Raw genomic sequence first — 19,999 nt, forward strand, 5'->3', positions numbered from 1 at the left:
CTTATTCGGGAATGTCATGCCACGCCACTCAGCAGCCCACATCCCAAGCACCTTACGGCGCAATACCAGCTGATGATCGCGAGCCGTGAGGCCGATTTCCAAAGCTGGGGCGTCGATCGCCCCTTTGGCCAGCCTGTCGACACGTTCGTTCCTCAGGATGCCAACGTGATCTGGCGTCCAAATAAAGACCACCGAACGACCAGAGCGGGTAAAGGCGGAAACAGACTCCTGAATAGAGGACACCAGAGGAGAAGAGGCATAGCAGCGGTTAGCAGCGGTCGATGGCCTGGAAGCTGCTCAGGGAGTCACTGCAGATGACGATGGACGTACCTGAGCAGGAACGCATATGCTCAAGAGCTCAAGAGCGCGCAATATGGCCACCAGCTCTGCAGTAAAAATACTGCAGCCAGCCGGCAAGGAGCGCTGTTCAACATGGGCAGCGTGAGCAAAAGCGTAGGCAGTGCGACCATCAACCAGGGAACCATCAGTGTAGACAGTCTCACAGCCTGACAAGGAGGCGAGGAGCGCAAGAAAACGGCGACGGAGGGCCACAGGCGGAACCGAGTCCTTGGGTCCCTATGCCAAGTCCAGATGGACGGACGGACGGCCGGGGAAAACACAAGGGACGCGTAGGTGCACGGACCTGGAAGGGAGGCAGGAGAGGGAATGACCCCAGTTCGGACAGCAGGGACTGGACACGGACAGCTACGGAAAGCCCAGACCGAGGTCGCCGTTCGGGCAGATGGAGGATCATAGCAGGGAAAAGCAGGCGACGATTGGGATGGTCAGGCGAGCAATGAACGTGGACAGCATACTCGACGAGCAGACGATGGCGGCGAATCCGCAGCGGGGGAACTCCGGCCTCCACCAGTAGACTATCCACGGGGCTGGTGCGAAAAGTGCCAGTTGCAAGCCGAACCCCACAGTGGTGTATGGGGTCTAACAACTTCAACACTGAGGGGGACGCAGACCCATAGGCCAGGCTCCCATAATCAAGCCGGGACTGCACAAGGGCTCTGTACAACCGCAGCAGCGTGCAGCGATCGGCACCCCAAGACGTGTGGCTAAGGCAGCGGAGGGCGTTGAGGTGCCGCCAGCATTTTTGCTTCAGCTGAGTAACATGAGGAACCCATGTGAGCTGGGCATCAAACACGAGTCCCAAGAAGCGGCAAGTGTCCACCACTTCAAGCAGGTGGCCGTCGAGGTAAAGTGCAGGATGAGGGTGGACCGTCCGACGCCTGCAGAAGTGCATAACTCGAGTCTTGGCAGCAGAGAACTGAAAACCATGAGTCAGAGCCCATGATGCTGCCTTGCGAACGGCGACTTGCAGCCTGCGTTCGGCGACTCCCGTAGTCGTGGAGCTAAATAAGATGCAGAAGTCGTCGGCATACAAAGAAGGAGACACCGACGACCCCACAGCTGCAGCCAGACCATTAATGGCCACTAAAAACAAGGAGACGCTCAACACCGAGCCCTGCGGGACCCCATTTTCCTGTATATAAGAGGAACTAGAGGTGGCACAGACTTGCACCCGGAAAGAGCGGCGCAATAAAAAGCTTTGAAGAAAAGCCGGGAGCCGACCATGAAGACCCCACTCATGCAACGTGGCGAGGATGTGATGCCTGCATGTGGTGTCATACGCCTTCCGCAGATCAAAAAATACAGCAACGAGATGCTGATGTCGGGCAAAGGCTATATGGATAGCAGATTCCAGCCACACCAAATTGTCCACAGCAAACCAGCACCGACGGAAGCCACCCTGGGATGGAGCAAGGAGACCACGTGACTCAAGGACCCAACACAAACGCCGCCCCACCATACGTTCGAGCAATTTGCACAAAACGTTGGTGAGGGTAATGGGACGATAGCTGTCCACCGCCAGTGGGTCCGCACCGGGCTTCAAGATGGGGACAATAAGACCCTCTCGCCATTGCGACGGTAACACGCCCTCGCTCCAAATGCAGTTAAAGATGGTGAGGATGTGTCTCTGGCAGTCCCGGGAGAGATGCTTCAGCATTTGTGCGTGGATGCAGTCTGGTCCTGGTGCCATATCAGGGCAGTGAGGAATTCCCTCTCACTGAATGGAGCATTGTATTTTTCAGAACGACGCATATGGAATGATAACGGCGTGTGCTCGGCTCGCTCCTTTAGAGAGCGAAAGGCTGGGGGATAAGTGGCAGTCGCAGAGCTCATAGCAAAGTGCGCAGCAAAGGGTTCAGCAATGGCGGCAGCGTCCGTGCAAACAGCGCCGTCCAAGGAGATCCCAGGGACACCCGTAGGGGTCTGGTATCCATAAATCCGCCGTATCCGGGACCACACGAGCGAGGGGGAGACACGGGAGCCCAAGGATGAGACATACCTCTCCCAGCACTCCTGCTTACGCCGTGCGGTAAGGCGACGGGCCAAGGCACGGAACCTCTTAAAGGCGATGAGGGTCTCTAGAGTCGGGTGCCGCCTATGACGCTGGAGAGCCCGCCTACACTCGCGAATAGCCTCAGCAATCTCCGGTGACCACCAGGGGACAGCCTTCCTCCGAGGGAGTCCAGAAGAGCGGGGGATGGCAGCCTCGGCCGCCGAAGTGATTGACGTGGTTAAGACACGGACCACCTCGTGAATGTCACCCTGTGGGGGAGACTCAATGGTTGCAGCGGAAGTAAAAGCCGGCCAGTCAGCCCTGTGGAGAGCCCAGCGGGGCAGGCGCCCAGAAGAATGACACTGGGGCAGTGACAAATAAATGGGAAAATGGTCACTACCACACAGGTCGGGATGCACCCTCCAGTGGAGGGATGGGACAAGTCCGGGGCTGCAAAGAGAGAGTTCGATGGCCGAGAACGAGCCATGGGCCACACTGAAATGCGTGGGAGCATTGGTGTTCAAGAGGCTAAGGTCGAGCTGAGCCAATACATGCTACACGGCACGACCGCGGTCATCGGAGACAGTCCCACCCCATAGAGGGTTGTGGGCATTGAAATCGCCCAGAAGCAGCAATGGTGGCGGGAGCTGAGCCGGCAGCGCAGCCAAGACATGGTGGGGGAGCTCCCCATCCGGAGGAATGTAAACAGAGCAAACAGTAATAGCTGGTGAGACCTCAACCCTGACAGCGACTGCCTCTAAAGGCGTCAGAAGGTGTACTGGTGAGCTACAGACAGAGTGGTGAACAAAGAGGCAAACTCCACCTGATGCTCGTTGACAGGCAGCACGGTTCTTATAGTATCCCTGATAACCACGAAGGGCGGGGGTCCACATTGCTGGAAACCAAGTTTCCTGAAGAGCAACGCAGAGAACAGTGGAAACATCCAGAAGCATCCGGAGCTCAAGCAGGTGGCGGAAATAACCGCCGCAATTCCAGTGGAGAATGGAATTGGGAAGGGACTGGGAGGGCGTGAAGGCGACAAAGGCAGACGGTGCCTCAGAGCCAACTGCCGCCACTGGGAAAGAGTCAGCTGTGTTCATAGGAGAGGGCCCCGAGGGTTCCGTGAGGGCGAAATCCGCGGCAGAGGCCAGGATCTCCACCTAATCCCCGGAGCCAGAATTACTTACAGCAGGCGGTACTGAAACAGCCGGAACGTCTTTCTTCTTGGACACGTTCCGTTCCTTGTTCTCGCGCCTGCCCTTAGGGTTAGACGGCTGGGAGAGCTTCTCTGAAGGAGAGTCGGAAGCTGACGACGACGCAGAAGCCCCTACGACCAGCAGGTGGCGGATCCTTCAGCCACTGGCTGACATCCGGCTGGGTAGGAGAAGAAACAGAGGAAGGGAGAGCCCCGAGGGACCCCTTCCGCGAGAGAGGAATCAGCAGAGTCGACGCTGGCGGAGAAGGAGGGGAAGGGATCGAGCTCCCCGGTTTTTGAGCAGATGTCGCTCCCAAAGTAAGTGTGGAGGGAGCAACAGAAGAGGGTTTGCCCCCAACCGCTAAGGGGGCAACAGAGGAAGGCTTGCCCCCAGGCACGAGAGGGGGGCAGACAGATGCACAGCCCTGAGGGCCCACTGAAGGCGGCACAGATGAGGCGACGACTGCCGCTCGCGAGGACGACGATAACGTGGCTGCAGCATAAGATGTTCGAAGGGAAACAGGATGCAACCTTTCAAATTTCAGTTGTGCCTCTCGATAAGTAAGCCGGTCCAGGGTCTTAAATTCCATTATCTTCCACTCCTTATGAAGAACGGGCCAATCCGGCGAGCATGGAGAGTGGTGCTCCCCACAGTTGACACATACAGGTGGAGGCACACATGGAGAATCGGGATGAGAGGGGCGTCCGCTATCTCGACATGTGGCGCTGGAAGGGCAACGGGAGGATGTATGCCCAAACTTCCAGGACTGGAAGCACTGCATTGGGGGAGGGACGTATGGCTTGACGTCACAACGGTAAACCATTACCTTCACCTTCTCGGGCAATACAGCACCCTCGAAGGCCAAGATAAAGGCACCGGTGGCCACCTGATTAGTCTTGGGTCCTCTGTGTACACGACGGACAATATGTACACCACGTGGTTCCAAGTCGGCTCTCAGCTCGTCGTCCGATTGTAACAATAGGTCACGGTGTTAAATAATCCCCTGGACCATATTTAAGCTACTGTGAGGAATGACGGTAACAGGGACATCACCCAGCTTATCAGACAAGAGCAACGCTCGTGACTGGGCTGGGGAGGACGTCTTGAGGAGGATGGAGCCATTCCTCATTTTAGACAACCCCGCCACTTCCCCAAACTTATCCTCCAGGTGTTCCACAAAAAACAGAGGCTTCGTCATAAGAAAAGAGTCAACATCAGTCCTGCTGCAGACAAGGTATTGTGGGACGTAAGGCTCCCGCTGGGCACTGGATCTGCGTCCCTCCCATGGCGCAGCCAACGAGGTAACGACTGAGGGTCATATTGCACAGCATCAAAGTCAACTCTGCCTCGCTTAGAGACGCTGGTGGCCGTGCGACCACCAGCTTGGTGTGATTTATTGCGCTTCATTGCGCCACATCCGCCCAGATGCCACCTACTCCGAACGATGGCTCTCCCCAAGAGCGCCACCCAGCCAAAGCAACGGGAACCTGGCCAATATCCCATTGCCCGGAGCCCTCGTGCCCCAGATAAGATGGGCACATACTCCTTGGCATGCATGGGGAGGAAACAGCTCTGGCATCTGTAGTGCAATGCCTGCGTGGTCAGGGGACTATCACCAAGAGGGTACATGACGACCCCACCACAACGGACTGGCTACCATGCTGTATTTTAGTTGTTGAAAGGGTCCACAGTTGTCGTGGGCGCTAAGAAGGGGATCGCGCATAAGACGAGAAGGAGGCAACCCAGAAGACGGTGGGTGTAAATCCCGCCACACGACAACAGGTAACATGCAAGATGATGGTGCATAATGGACCAAGAGAAAAACACCACATAAAGCGTCCTTCCCCAAATGGCACGCACTAACAGAAATTTGGAAAAATGGAGGTCAAACCCAAGAGAGGACCATCACGTAAGGCCGAAACGTTTGAGACTCCTTTTAGTCGCCTCGTACGTGAGGCAGGAATACCGCGGGCCTATTCTTACCCCCAAACCCACAGGGGGATAAAAGGGAGAAACCCTCTCAAAGCAACCCTCCTTCTGTTAGACAGTCAAAAACACATTCTGGTTATCAGCATGTGCTCTGTTACGACAGTCTGATAAATCTCTAGTAACACCAGGCGCTGGAGGACTCGCAGCACGAAGTCGCTTTTTCGATGGGGTGTGTTTTCCTACCAGTGGCCCACCCAATCCACTGATAGGGGGAAACGTAGAGGTCTAAGGGTCCCTTGCGGTCCCACGAGCAGCTAGGGAACTGAAGGTCCACTCAGAGCCCCGTGTGCCTGAGTAAGCCTTATACAACTGGGGTGCAACAGGTGCCCCAGAAGCTGCCCGCTTGCGACTGTTCCACCCCAACAGCCATGCATCTTATAGGCGCACAGCACACCGTAAGATTGAGGGTTTTTTATAGAGGTTGACCTTCCTCGCAGGCAGTCAAGCCAAGATTACCATTCCCCACAGCACACGACATTCCACCGCCGCGCCCTACGGTGATCGCTGAAGCATGTCTGGGGGTTACGGTGACATGAGACTGGCGGCTCTGACCTGTCCCCATCTGAGGACCCCGGGTTCGCCAAGCCCGTACTCAGCAAATGAATGCTGAGGCCCTGGGGGACCGCACCTTCAAAGTGCTCTGCTCGGCTGCTTGTCAGCAATTGCTTTGAGTCTACTCACTTGCCCACTAAGGCAGCTTCACCGGACCTGAACCGGTGACGATGTGTAGTAGTACACTGCCAAAAAACTACTGTAACCTTTCGACAGTTTCTTTTCCGTCAGGCCGCTATATACGGAAGCGATCTGCTAGTGCCAAGCTCCATCGCTAACATCAGGAGCCTCCACTCACACAATTCGGCTAGGAAGAACGTAGCTTGCTCTTCGTAAGAAACTTGCAAGCAATATCAGCGATGAAGTCAACGAAGGTGACAAATTAATGTTGCGCATCGAGATATACGCGTCGTTGCATTAACTTGTGATACTGAGTGCACAGGACATTTCTCATTTGCATTAGACGACACTGCATGAGGATTCAGTGCTTGTTTCTGCAATAAGTGAGTGTGCCGACTATTTTCCCACGATCGGATACCAACGAGGATGGATACTATCATCATGTGATTCACGAGTGGGAGCTTGGTCAGCTGCACCGCAGCAGGCCATTAAGACGTTAATGCCAGCCACGGTATGATGCGTTTTCCAATCGACGAAAGGACTTTTCCGCAAAGAGTATCGAGAGAGACATTTTCGAATCAGCAGACGAGGTGGTACTTAACCCGTAACTAGGCTGTGCACAGGTCGACTAGTCGAGATATGGTTTGTAAACAATTTTATACCAGTGGAACTGTTCTGTCGGAGTTTCTTCGGAAGAATCTAGTTACCTTATGTCGTACTGTTGGAAATACCTTCTCTTGCCCGAATATGTTAGTTCATTGGTAGGTCCATGTGTTTGCAATGGATGACGGTGTGTTTTGCATGTATACATTGTGAAGTTGTAGGTTCCTGTTTCTTGTCGTAAAGTTAACCGAATGTGACTTATCAAATTGCAGGGTGTGATATTGGACCTAATGAATTACTTCTCGTAGTTCTACCCTATTCAGCCAACCAATCTGAAATTATGAAGGCCAGGTCTGAGACACTAGAACTGACTGTAGAACCCAGGCAGGTAAAGGAAGCTGTAGAGAGTTTGTTTCATACCGTTCTTTTTCACCAAACAGTGGGAAAGTGACTTCGTTCCTGAAACACTATGCCATAGATTTTGAAGTATTGGATTCTGTGATGTGGATTGTGATTTTATAGATCTCACTCATGTTTGTTGTTATTCCGAGGATTTAGATCGCAATTTGAAGAAAGAAATTTCGGCGTTTTCGGACTCCCTACATAGCAGTGCACAGCAGACCACTGGGGAAATATCACGAATTTTTCCAGTGGACGAAAAACAGGTGGCAATTTCCAATAGAAAGTACATGGGAAGTCTGGACCGTACGTGTGGAAATTAGGTTGAACAACGAATGCGAAAGATAACTCTTAACAGAGAAATTTGGTGATATGTTGACCGAAGACATCGACAGTACAGACTAAGTAATGAATAGAAACGCACACAGTCCAGAATATCCTGTTGAGGCAGAAGTGCATCTTGTTTTTGATACTACTTGTGACGGTGATCCAACCATACTTATTTCATTTATCACACACATTAGCAGGTCCCCGAAAAATACTGTTGGTTTAACAATGAAGAAACTGGGGAAAGATAGTCTTACATATTGAATTTTTGCGTGTGTATTAGGTACTTCTATTCAGCTAGATTTTAGTGAACTTCTGATGCAACTATGGAAATACCACTTTTGTATAAACACTCTTATTTATTTCACATTTAGAATGTTTGTATAAAACTCATGTACTTTTCGCTGTTTTGTCAAAAAATACTTGTCAAAATTCCATGTTTAAAACTCTTGTTAACGCAGCTGAATACCCACAGACAAAAAAGTTATCGGTTATGATACTAATTTCAGTCATAGAAGGTAAGGTACTTGTTCAGTTGATTATGTTATTTGTAAAAATAAAAGGTGACCGAGTGGTTAAGGCGTTGGACTGTTAGTCCAATGTGCTCTGCACACGTGGGTTAGAATCCCATCCTCGTCGAAGAATTTTGCGTAAATTACTCGTTTGCGATCACTCTTTCTGCATGCCCAACGCCACTCAGTATTAAAAATGGAACGTGAAGGCGGTAAATTACATATGTCATAAATACGAAACTGAACTGCCGGCCAGATGCAAAGAGACAACATTCCATAGCGACCGCCTACACCGCCGTTGTAGGGGCATGGCAGTGCTCCTCAACAAAGCCCCTGCCAATACCCAAGAGACTCTCCAGCCAATGGAACATAGAGGCCTCAGCGGCCATCGTCTACACACAGCCCGGTGCCACCGCACTTGCAGCAGCGTATTTGAGCCCAAACAAGCCACTGCTGGAAGCAGACCTCCACACATTGGCATCCCTTCGACAGGCTTATTGTTGGGGCGGATCTCAATGCCAAGCACCCAGCTTGGCATTCCCGGCTCTCTAACCCGAAAGGCCGGCTCCCTCTTGACCTAGAGGATACTTTAGCGCTATCGGTCTATGGCCCCCCACGAACTTACACATATCCCAGTCCGTTCTAACTTCCAGCCAGACGTTCTGGATATGGCCATCTTCAAAAACATCACTGCTCAGTTTTCACTGAAAGTTCTCCAGGAACTGGCCTCTGACCATGAGCCAGTACTCTTGCAACTCGCCAATGTTACTCTTTCATTTGATGTTCGGACCTCTGTGACCCTCACCAATTGGGACCAGTTTGCCAGGGTACTTAATAACACTACTCGACACGACGTCGATTTGACAACACCAGCCAATATAGTCTGTGCTGTGGATTATCTTACCGCCAAAATACAGAAATCAATGAAACTCTCCACCTCCACTGCTCCTCGGAATTTAACCACCCCCCCCCTCCCTTGGAAGATTTGCCTCCCCTATTACAGGAGCTGAAGGTGCAGAAGAACCGCTACCGCCGGCGGTGGAAGAAGTTTCGCAATCCCCAGGACAAACGCTAAATGAGACGCCACCAGCGTGAATTCTGCCACCGGCTCGCTGACTAAAGGTCCGAACAATGAGAGAAAAGTATGTCCACTTTCTTCCTGCACAAGAAAGTCTGACTGGGCTGTCATTCGCACCCTGCGGCGTTCTATGCCAGCGACTGCCCATCTTATTCACACGGCAGCGGGCTTTTGTATGATGAAGTCGAAATTGTGGAAACGCTGGCGGATTCATTCGAGCACCAAAACCGCCCCCTTGTCCGGACGAACTACAGGACGAAAATGAAGTCCTGGCAGCTGCTGCTGCTTTCCGCAACCACCCACCTCAGTGTGCCCCCTCCTTACGTTCATGGCAGAAATTCAGTGTATCCTGCAACGGCAATGTGGCCGGTTGGGCACTGGGTTGGACGGAATTTTAAATGAACATCCTTGACACCTTTCCCGCATGGCACTCATCTTGTTCACCAAGATTTTAAACTGTTGTCTCTCGTCTGGCCTTTTCCCCCCTCCGTGGAAACAAGCCAGGCTGATTACGATCCCCAAAATGTTCAAGGACCCTATGGTCCCCACCAACAACTGGCCAACCAGCCTCCTAAATACTATGGCGAAGGTCCTTGAATCTGTTATCCTTCACCTAATTTCCCAACCTCTTTCGGCGGATGGGACGACCTGTCCTGAACAGTTTGGATTCACCTCGCACCTGTGCCGAACTTCAGGTCTTACAGATCACTGAAGACGACAGCAAAGGTTTCTACACCGCCAAGTCGAAAGCTGTCATTTTTCTGGACTTGCAGAACGGCTACAAGAAGATCTGGCAAGACAACCTAGTACACAAGATGCTGACACAGGCCCCCATACCGGATATTTATGTTAATAACGTGGATAACTTCCTCTGTGGTAGGACTTTCCTAGTGGCTCAATCGGAATTCGTTCCAGCACTCGCGAATTGTCGGCAGGCACTCCACAAGAATCGATGTAATCTCCCACATTTTTCAATATCCATGTAAATGATATGCCAGTCGTCCCTAAGTGGCGCGTAGCACAACATGCTGACAACACGGCATTATATACCACTGGTCGCATTACTGATGGCGTCGTACCCGCCTCCAGCGACAGGTGGACGCCATCGCCTGGTGCCATACAAACAAAATAGCTCTCAATGCCGCAAAAACTATGGCAGTCTACTTCACGAAACGGCCTCCAGTCCTCCGTCGCAATATTTCGATTCCAGGCATGCAGTTGCTCTGGTCCCCAACAACCACCTTTCTCGGGTTCAACATGGACCACAAGTGGCTCCTCCACTGTCATGCAGAGTATGTCGCCAACAACGGGTAAAAACTGACCATGGCTTTGTACCCACTATTTTGCAGGTGGGAACTTAACTTGCATACCAACCTCCACATTTATCGAACAGTTATCCTGACGGCCCATGCAGCAGAGCCATATGTGAGGGCAACCATTAGTGTCACCAGCATGCGGACGTTGCAGCGCCTGCAGAACAAGGTGGTCAGGTGGAGCCTGCACGCCTCGCCACATGAGAAGAATTTTCACTGTCCACAAAGAAGTAGACATCGTCCCGTTCAATACAACCATAAGCAACAACGCAAAAAATGTTTCAAATGGCTCTGAGCACAATGGGACTTAACTGCTGAGGTCATGAGTCCCCTAGAACTGAGAACTAATTAAACCTAACTAAGGACATCACACACATCCAAGCCCGAGGCAGGATTCGAACCTGCGACCGTAGCGGTCGCACGGTTCCAGACTGTAGCGCCTAGAACCGCTCGGCCACTTCGGCCGGCAGAAACAACGCACAGCGGCTCTATGAGAAAGTGGATGCCCTGCGAGACACTGTCCATTGGTTATGCCACGTTGGTACCACACTTCCACGCCCCTGGCATCGACATCCGGTTCCGCGAACCATCCGAGAGGAATCAGATTCCGACCCTGGCTAACAATAGACCTGGCACGCCCACCACGGATGCATCCTTTGGCGGCACTAACTCGTTCGTCTCCTCCTCCCCACGCCCCATTCTACGTCCAATACTTTCCCACCCTACCTGCCCACGTTCAGCTAAATTTTTCTGCCTGACTGACGAAGTAGTGTCACCGTCGGAGGGTGGTGCGGGACTCCCAGTCCCACCGCCACACTGACGCAGTGTCAATGCCCTGTGGATAAGTTTACTTCCTCACCAACACAGACAGCAAAATACTGGTGATGCTATAGTGTAACATATCACCAAAAATGTCAGGACGCCATATACGGAAGCAATCTGACAGGGCCAAGCTCCATCGCCAATAGCAGGAGCCTCCGCACACACAATTCGGCTAGAAAGAACGTGGTTTGCCCTACGTAAGAAACTTGCAAGCAATATCAGCGATGAGGTCAGCGAAGGTTACGAATAAATGTTGCGCATCGAGATGTACGTGTCGTTGCAGTCCGTTGTGATACTGAATGCACAGGGCATTTCTCATTTGCAGTAGACGACACTGCATGACGATTCAGTGCTTACTGATGCAGTAAGTAAGTGGGAAGACTATTTTCCCCCGATCGGATACCAACGAGGACGGATGCTATCGTTAAGTGATTCACGCGTAAGAGCTTGGTCAGCTGCACTGGAGCAGAGCATGAAGACTAACACCAACCATGGTACGATGTGTTATCGAATTAGAAACGTCTTTCCGCAAGGAGTAGTGAGGGAGTGAGTTTTCGATCCAGCAGACGATGTGGCCGAGTGGACGGTGTCGCCTTGCGCTGTGAGGGAGCAGGTCGTAGCTAGCTTCCGCCTGTGCCGTTTCTGTCGAAGCTACTGAGTCTTGTTGCTGTATCCACTGGATTCACAATGTAATTGCGTAGCGGAGTTTGTTCTCGTTTTTCTCGTGGTGGCGGTGTTTTCTGCCCGCGCCATGGTGTGTGTCGAGTCTGCTAAGACTATTCGTCGTCGAGCTACTGTTCGTTACAGTTTTGACGAGAGTACGCGTCGTGTTACACCCCGCTCTTTAGAAATTCACCATTGGTTGGCTGATGTTATCCGTGATGCTGCTGATCAGGTAGATACTGCTTACTTTTATTCTGATGTGTGTTAATTCTTTGTGAAGTTTTATGATCTCTTTCAGGTAGAAATACTTCTATCTCTGGTTGGTTCTAAAGTGTTGTTTACACATCGCGAAGGTTCCGTTAGTCAGATCGTCTTTGAAAATGCGGCACTCGGGTACACTACGGTTAGAATTTATAACCTTCCTCCCGAGGTGGTCTTAAAACAGTGTTGCTTCCGTTTGGAGTAATACGGCATATCCGATGGGAACGCTGGTGAGCACAACATCGCTTCCAATGTTATAATGGTATCCGGACTGTGGACATGTGCGTTAAAAAGAATATTCCTTCCCACTTAACTGTTTGTGGTTAACTAATCCATGTTACTTACGCAGGGCAAGAAGGAACATGTTTTCTCTGTAACGAAAGGGGTCGTCCCAGATCTGATTGTCGCGCCGTGCTACTGTTCTGACTTCTTATCAAAAACGTCTTTATTTAACGTTAGCAGACAGTGTCATCGCAGACAGTTCCCAATCACACTCCAGCTTTAAGCGAAGTAGGGGCAACATCCCTCCCACTCATAAGCATTTACGGTGACCGCGCGTCCCAGTGCGACCTCTGTCCACGAGGGGACGACGGCTCCTGCAGCGCAAATCAAACGCCGGTGCGCTGAGAACAGTACAGATTTCGAGGACGCCCCACTCCAGTCTCGTTCTTCTGATACCGCGTTGACAGAGGGTGCATTTTCTGGCGGTAATAAGTTGTCTACTGTCGTTAATTGTGATTCCAGTATTACCAGAAATGATGTAGCTGCTTCTGTTGATGTCGAATTGTGTGTTGAATCAGCGTCCCCCGTCACCCCTAGACATGGAGGTTTCCACGAGTCCAGATGTTCCCACAGAGACGTTGCCTGTTGGCCAGTCTTTATCGTGTCCTGATGAAATACCACCCCCCAACCCTTCCACACAGAGACGGTGAAGCAACAGGAGTATACGGGTTCTCTTCCTGATGATCAGGCTATCCATCTGACACCGGCACTGCATTACCTGTGTCTTCTGTACCTGATGTTACTGTTTGAGTTGCGTTCCCCAATTTCCGATGACTGCAGTGGCGATGGCTCCTCAACGAAAATCAGAGCTTGATGCGCCCCAAACCCTTCTACATCAGAAGTGTATCTTTTCACGGAATGGTGTGAAACAGCATTTTCAACCTGAACGTATTGTGGCGCCTCGGCTTCCAGTGGGGATAATTAGAATTATTACCCTCTTTCCCCCGGCTATGGACGTTGAAGAAAGAAGGACGTGATGAGTGCTTTTTCCTTAGTGGTGCTTCATTGACCTTACATGTGCTAACGGATGCAGGCCTATTTATTCCTAACCCTAAATGTTAATAGGATACGTTCCCAATTAAGGCTTGCTCCGTTCCGCCAGTTTATTTAAAATTCCCAAACCGATCTCGTGTGTTTACAAGAGGTTGGTTGGTTGGTTTGTGGGAATGAAGGGACCAGACTGCTATGACCATTGGGCCCTTTTTCCAAAAACTTTAAACACCCACACAGAATAAAAGCGAACAATGTAGATGACAAGAGACGACACAGGACAGGAAAGACTCAGAAACATGACAAAAGGAATTAAAATCACACGGAGTGTGACAGTGGTTGGCCGTCCATAGAGACAAAAAAGGAAAAGCCAAACACCCAGAAACACACTTAAAAAAAGTCTGAAGTCGAATGCCAAAGGCCGGACTCAAAAAAACAACAAACACTTAGATCAAGTGGTAAAAGACCCCTGCCTGAATACAACGCAAAACTAAGCTTGCCATATCAGAGTCATCTGTTCATAATGCAGGGAGCGTATCAGGCAGCGCAAACGTCTACCTGAGCGCAGTGATAAGGGGACAGGCCAACAAAATGTGGACCACCATCAAAGCGGACCCCCCACAACAAAGGCGGGTGGTGGTGGTGGTGGTTGTTGGGATGTTTGAGGGGAACTAAACAGCTAAGGTCAACAGTCCCCCATTCCAAAAACAGGCGAGACAAATTTGCGAAGCAGGTAAAACCCCAAGGGGAAGGAAACTCCCCCCCCCCCTGGCACTGAAAGAACACAAATGCAGCAACGAACACTACGGACAAGAAGAGTACAGATGAACACCAGACAGAAAGAAACAGAAGAAAAGAAGATGGCCGGAGACTGGTTGACTGACCACGAGAACAAAAAAAAAGGGAAAGAGTCAACCAGCCGACTACACACTCACTGGGGAGTTCCCTACAAGTTGGTCAGGGAAAAGATTAGGTCTCCATCGGTCCTCTCCACTGTCAGAGGATGGCAGAGCAACAGAGTCCTGGCGAAAGACCGCTGAGGTCCTCCTGCAGACTCTGCTGGCAGACGATAAGGAAAATGGAGAAACAGACCCAACAGCAAATTTGCAGGGCAGACCAGCAGGAGTAAACCAATGACACGAGGGTGTACCCATTCTCTGAAGAAGTTGCTGAACAGATCAAGTCACTAAAATGGGGAAAAGCACCAGGGCCAGATGGTATAGTAGTGGAGGCGGTACAGTTCCTCGCCCCACATCAGCTAATAGCACCTCTCACAGGGTTATGTAACGACTTTCTCAGGACTGGCCAATTCCCGAAGATCTGGAAAAGAGCAAACATGGTCATCATAAAAAAGGGCAAGGACAAAGATCCCATGGAGCCAAAGTCTTATAGACCAATATGTCTCCTAGACATCATGGGGAAATTGTTATAGAAGCTATTGGCTGACAGACTGACTGCACACAGGATTTTGTGCGGGATGATCGACAGACAGTTTGGCTTCCGGCCGGGGCGATCGGCGTCTGACGCAGTCTCCCTGGCGGCTGAGGTCTGCAGCTCAGCCCCGTTCAAATACGTAATCGACATCATGGTGGACATCAGTGGCGCCTTTGACAACCTGTGGTGGCCCTCGCTCTTCTCCCGCTTGCTTGAGAAGGAGTGTGCAGGGCCCCTCTATGGCTGTCTGAGGAGTTATTGCATGGACAGGGAAGTTTGGTTATCATTGCCTATCGACAAAATAAGCAAAACCATCACGAACGGGAGTCCCCATGGCTCTGTACTAGGGCCACTCTTTTGGGACGTAAATGTAGAGCTGCTGTTGGAGAAACTACAACTCAGCAAGGATGTGCTAGACGTGATAGCCTACGCTGACGACGACCTCCTCCTGTTGGTCGGCGGCCATAGCCGAGTAGACCTAGAGCCAAAGGTAGGAAGGGCAATAATACTGAGTGGTGCCAACAAGCAAAACTGAAGGTCGCACCAAACGTGTCAACATACCTTCTTCTACAAGGCAGTCTGGTCAGAAACCCCACAGTTAGAATAGATGGAACACCAGTTGTCCGGCGCCGCGAAGCACGATATCGAGGAGTAATTATTGATGAAAAATGGAGCTACACATCTCACGTCGAAACCATAACATTACGTGCCCTAGAAACTCTGAACAATCTCATTAACATAGGTCATAAAAGATTTCATCTGCCACCTACTCTGATCAAACCATATCATAACAGCATCCTATCATCAGTAGTAGGTTATGCGTGTGGAGTCTGGGTGCACAGCCTCACGAGGGTGATGCCAGTCATGGCCGTGAGAAGGGTGCAGAGAAACATGATAATGCGATCTGTAGGGCCTACAGAACGACTCCTGGGGGGGGGGGGGGGCTGATGGGATTATGTCCATTGGACTTAAAAATAAGAGAACAGGCAGCATGGTATTGGGTCTCTAAAGGTAAGGTAGACAAGACCAGGGACATCTTGGGGGTTCAGTTGGGAGACAAACCTGCAATCAAAAGAAGGGGGGGGGGAGTTGTGGCAAACATCACGGGAAAACGAAAAAACTGGTAGAAGGGTCTTTCAACTGCTACCTAACATCAAAGAGCGTCTTGAGATGGTCTATTTTGAGCCAAGTAGGGGATTACTGCACTTTCTCACGGGACATGGGCCATACCCGTCATAGCTATGTCGGTTTGGGAAAAGAGCTACACCAGCGTGTGACTGTGGCGCTCAAGACGGTACACCTGAGCACATCATCTGACTGTTTATTGCATGATGTGGCACATGACCTAGGAGCACAATTACCCAATAATGACACCAATGCCCTAATACGACGTGCCAATACCGTCAGCATCCTTAACATTCTGGCAAACGAGGTATCACAAAATATCTTGAGAGACTTTCTAAGAAACCAAGATGGATAACATTAAACCCGGAGTAGACTGGCCTGTTCCACACTCGGCGGTACGGCGAGTACATCTGTCGCTTCATGACTGGAATCCGCCGCACTACTGGACCAGGCCAGCGGGTGCATCACCTTCCAGGCAATGACAACTGCACCCTACCTAAGATATAGAACTTAATAGTTAGTAGTAGTAGTAGTAGTAGTAGTAGTAGTAGTAGTAGTAGTAGATTAAAACACTAAGAAGTAGGGACTGCAGTGACAATACAGACCTGGCCAGCACAGTGCCTGGAGGCACGTTCACATGGGTTTAGCTCAGTGAGCAGGCCTTTAATAGTCGGTTTATACATTAACTGGCACACTTGTAATCGCTGCAGAATAGATTATCAGTAGGATAGCCTAACAGATTAACCTTGCTCATAGTTACGCCAGTTATAGAAAAATGAAATTTAACAGTGCTGCAAAATGTATAATATGTAGACCCACTAATTAAGGTGGTGGGTTGTTTTGCATCTTCATATTGTATTGATTGTATTGTGTTAATAAAGAATTTAAAAAATCCCATCTGAGCAGGAAATCAGAACAGTGTAATGAAACTTCATTGGTAACGTTCGAGGGAATTCAAGTTGATGTGGTGACAAACACAGCGACAGATAATCCAGGGACCGCAACAGAAGTTGTCACTGCTAATAGCGGCTCACTGACCAATATGCGTGAGATTGTGACGCGAATGACAGAGCCGGCAGCACAACAGACTACCCAATACGATAAACAAGAGGAAGTTTCCAAAGAACAACACGCTGACTCCAAAGCGCAACATGCCCAAGGAGGGAGCGCGAAAGCTGCTGTGTCTACCCCACAGCCTGCTACCGTTGTAATGACGCCACCAACAAGTGCTGATAATTCGAAAGTCGCCACCAGCCTGCCAGACAGTCACAGTCACAAACAAACTTCAATCCAATCTTTCTGTCTCGTGTCCGCAAGGAAAACCCAAACCTGACAACACTAACAGCAAAAAAAAGTATCAAGTATTAAATTGTCAGGGAAGGATCTGATGAGGGGAGAACAGAAGCCTTAAGCGACATAAAACACTGCACTATAAACCGTTAAGGGGAAAAATTCTCGGCTCAAGCAATTTCGTTGGTAAAGAACTACATTGTAGGATTTCGTAGCAATACTAATTTTATAACAACGAAAGATTTACATTGTTTTCTAAGTGCAGAAATTTCATGCAGTTTGTGTGTCAATGGGTTGTGACTAAAAACCAGCTATTGCCCGTAATTTGATGATGCAGGCGTATTCAGTTGCGACGATAGACATTAATGAAGTACGCTCGCCGTTTAAATTGGCAGCATTGAAAGAATTATTGTATGAATCTGACATTTATCGCCGTAGTATGAGGTTTCAGTAGCGGTATTCCAAATTCCGGGATATGTAGAAATTGTTAATGTCACACGTGAAGCAATTGTTGGAACTGTATTTTTAATTAGAGAAGGGATTCCAGTCAGCGACATAAAAAGAACAGACTGTAGGGGAGCTATAGGTATCAAAATTTTTGACGTCACTTTTATTAATGTACACACACCTTCGGGGAATTATCACAGGTTGGACCGCACAAATTTTTTTTTGAAGACGAACTAATTTATTTATTAAGGAAAATCCATGTGACGTAATCCTTGGTTGGGATTTTAACAGTGTTTTGAATCGGGAGGACCGACAATCCAATTTTAATTACTACTCTAAGTAAAAATAATTGGCGAGCCATCTGCAACTCACATATGCTTGGGAACGCAAACAACCAACTTCAGTCGAGTATACATACATAACGAATTCATAACGCAGGCTTGATAGGATTTATAATTCACGCGCCTTGGAAAAATCTTTACTTCAGGCAGGAACAGTTCCAATGTATTTTAGTGACCATTGTAGCCCTTTAATTTGCATTAATCTATGTATGCAACCAACACGCCTTTTTAGGAATCAGTGCAATTCAAATGCCTCTTTTAAAAGAAAAAGATCTATAACTAGCCGTCACAGAAGCGTGGACAATATGCTTACGAGCTGCAGACAGGCACCCAACCGTTCTTGATTGATGGACGATAAGAGCAAAGCCAAACTCAGGCGAGTCCTCTTCCAGTACATCTTTGAAAGATTGAGATAATTGAAAGTTACTTTAAAGTTTTATTATGCCTTATTAAGAGACTTCTACAAGAAAGCAAATGAGGCCACGACTCGGCTAGCTGATATTTAAAAAAACGAAAGCAAAATCTAAGAAGCAGCCAATGGAAGGTCTCAAAACTAAGTGTAAGGCCAAATCTGGTTCCGGGGATGAAACAGCGTCCTTGTGCCACCTTCTACGGCATGCAAACAACAGACGCAGAACTTTCGTCGACGAAGTACAGACACCTGATGGTTGAAAGCTTACATTCCGAAATGACATACTTTACGAAATACATAGTTATGACAACTTGTACTCCACCAATCGAACTGACGAAGGAGCTTTTGAAGACTTCACCGACACTTTAGTCCCGCAACTAACAAAGAGATAATGAGGAGGCCCCTCCTGCAGGATGTTCGAGTCCTCCCTCAGGCATGGGAGGGTGTATTGTTCTTAGCATAAGTTAGTTTAACCTAAAGTATTGAGTAAGGTAAGGGACCGATGACGTCAGCAGTTTAGTCCCTTAGGAATTCACACTCATTTGTCATGCGCTCTTTCAAACGGATCAGTCAAACTATTCGCAGAGCCAGTTTCAATAACAAGCGACAATCAGTTATCTTTAACGGTAATAGGGGAAAGATTAATTCGCCCCAACGCTTCACTTTAGATTTTGCATTTATTGTCACACCCTTCAGTGTAAACCACAGACCAAGCAAGTGTAACAATGAGAGAATATTTGCACTCTTAATATTTGTTATATACCTTAAGAATTACTTAATAAATAATAGGAATCAGATTATTCCTTTTTAACAAACATATTTTTAAGACCATAAACAATAAAGATCAACGGTTAATGAAGTCCCATAAACTTGAGCAAGGATCACATTCAGTCTCTGAAGTCAGTAGGTGACATAGGGGACAATCAGATGTACATTAAATGTTACACCATTAAGGACGATCACAGATTAAGAATTATAACCACAAATTAAAGAAGATTCATTTAAATCAACATCAATAGCAAATAATTAAGTCACGTGTCATCAAATTCATCAAAACCAAATCTTTCAGTTCTATAACAATGTTGAATCGTGGAATACGTCGGATTACCGACACAAAAGGCTAAAGTTTACCAAACAGCAATTTCTCCAAACTCATATCTATCTTAATAGTGTACAATAGTTACGTTATTCAGTACTACTCTAACTGGCCTTTCTTTGGCATAATGGTGTAGATAATTAACCCCTTATTACATTCTCCTGGAACACAGAGCGGCAATAGACAAACGGGCAAGTCTTACCCCAGCGTGGCTCGGGAAAGAGGATGGCTCCACCAGGAGGAGGAAACATTTATCCGAACTGGAAAGGAAACTCGTCTAAGACGAGCCACTAGGTTGGACGAACACCAGTTGGCGAATTTTTAATCATTAACCAAAGCTTGCTGACCAGCGCACGAAAATTACAGAGGCAAAGGTAGCTTTATTTGCGCTCAC

The sequence above is a fragment of the Schistocerca piceifrons genome, chromosome 2 (assembly GCF_021461385.2).
Source record: "Schistocerca piceifrons isolate TAMUIC-IGC-003096 chromosome 2, iqSchPice1.1, whole genome shotgun sequence".
NCBI classification, from domain to species: Eukaryota; Metazoa; Arthropoda; class Insecta; order Orthoptera; family Acrididae; genus Schistocerca; species Schistocerca piceifrons.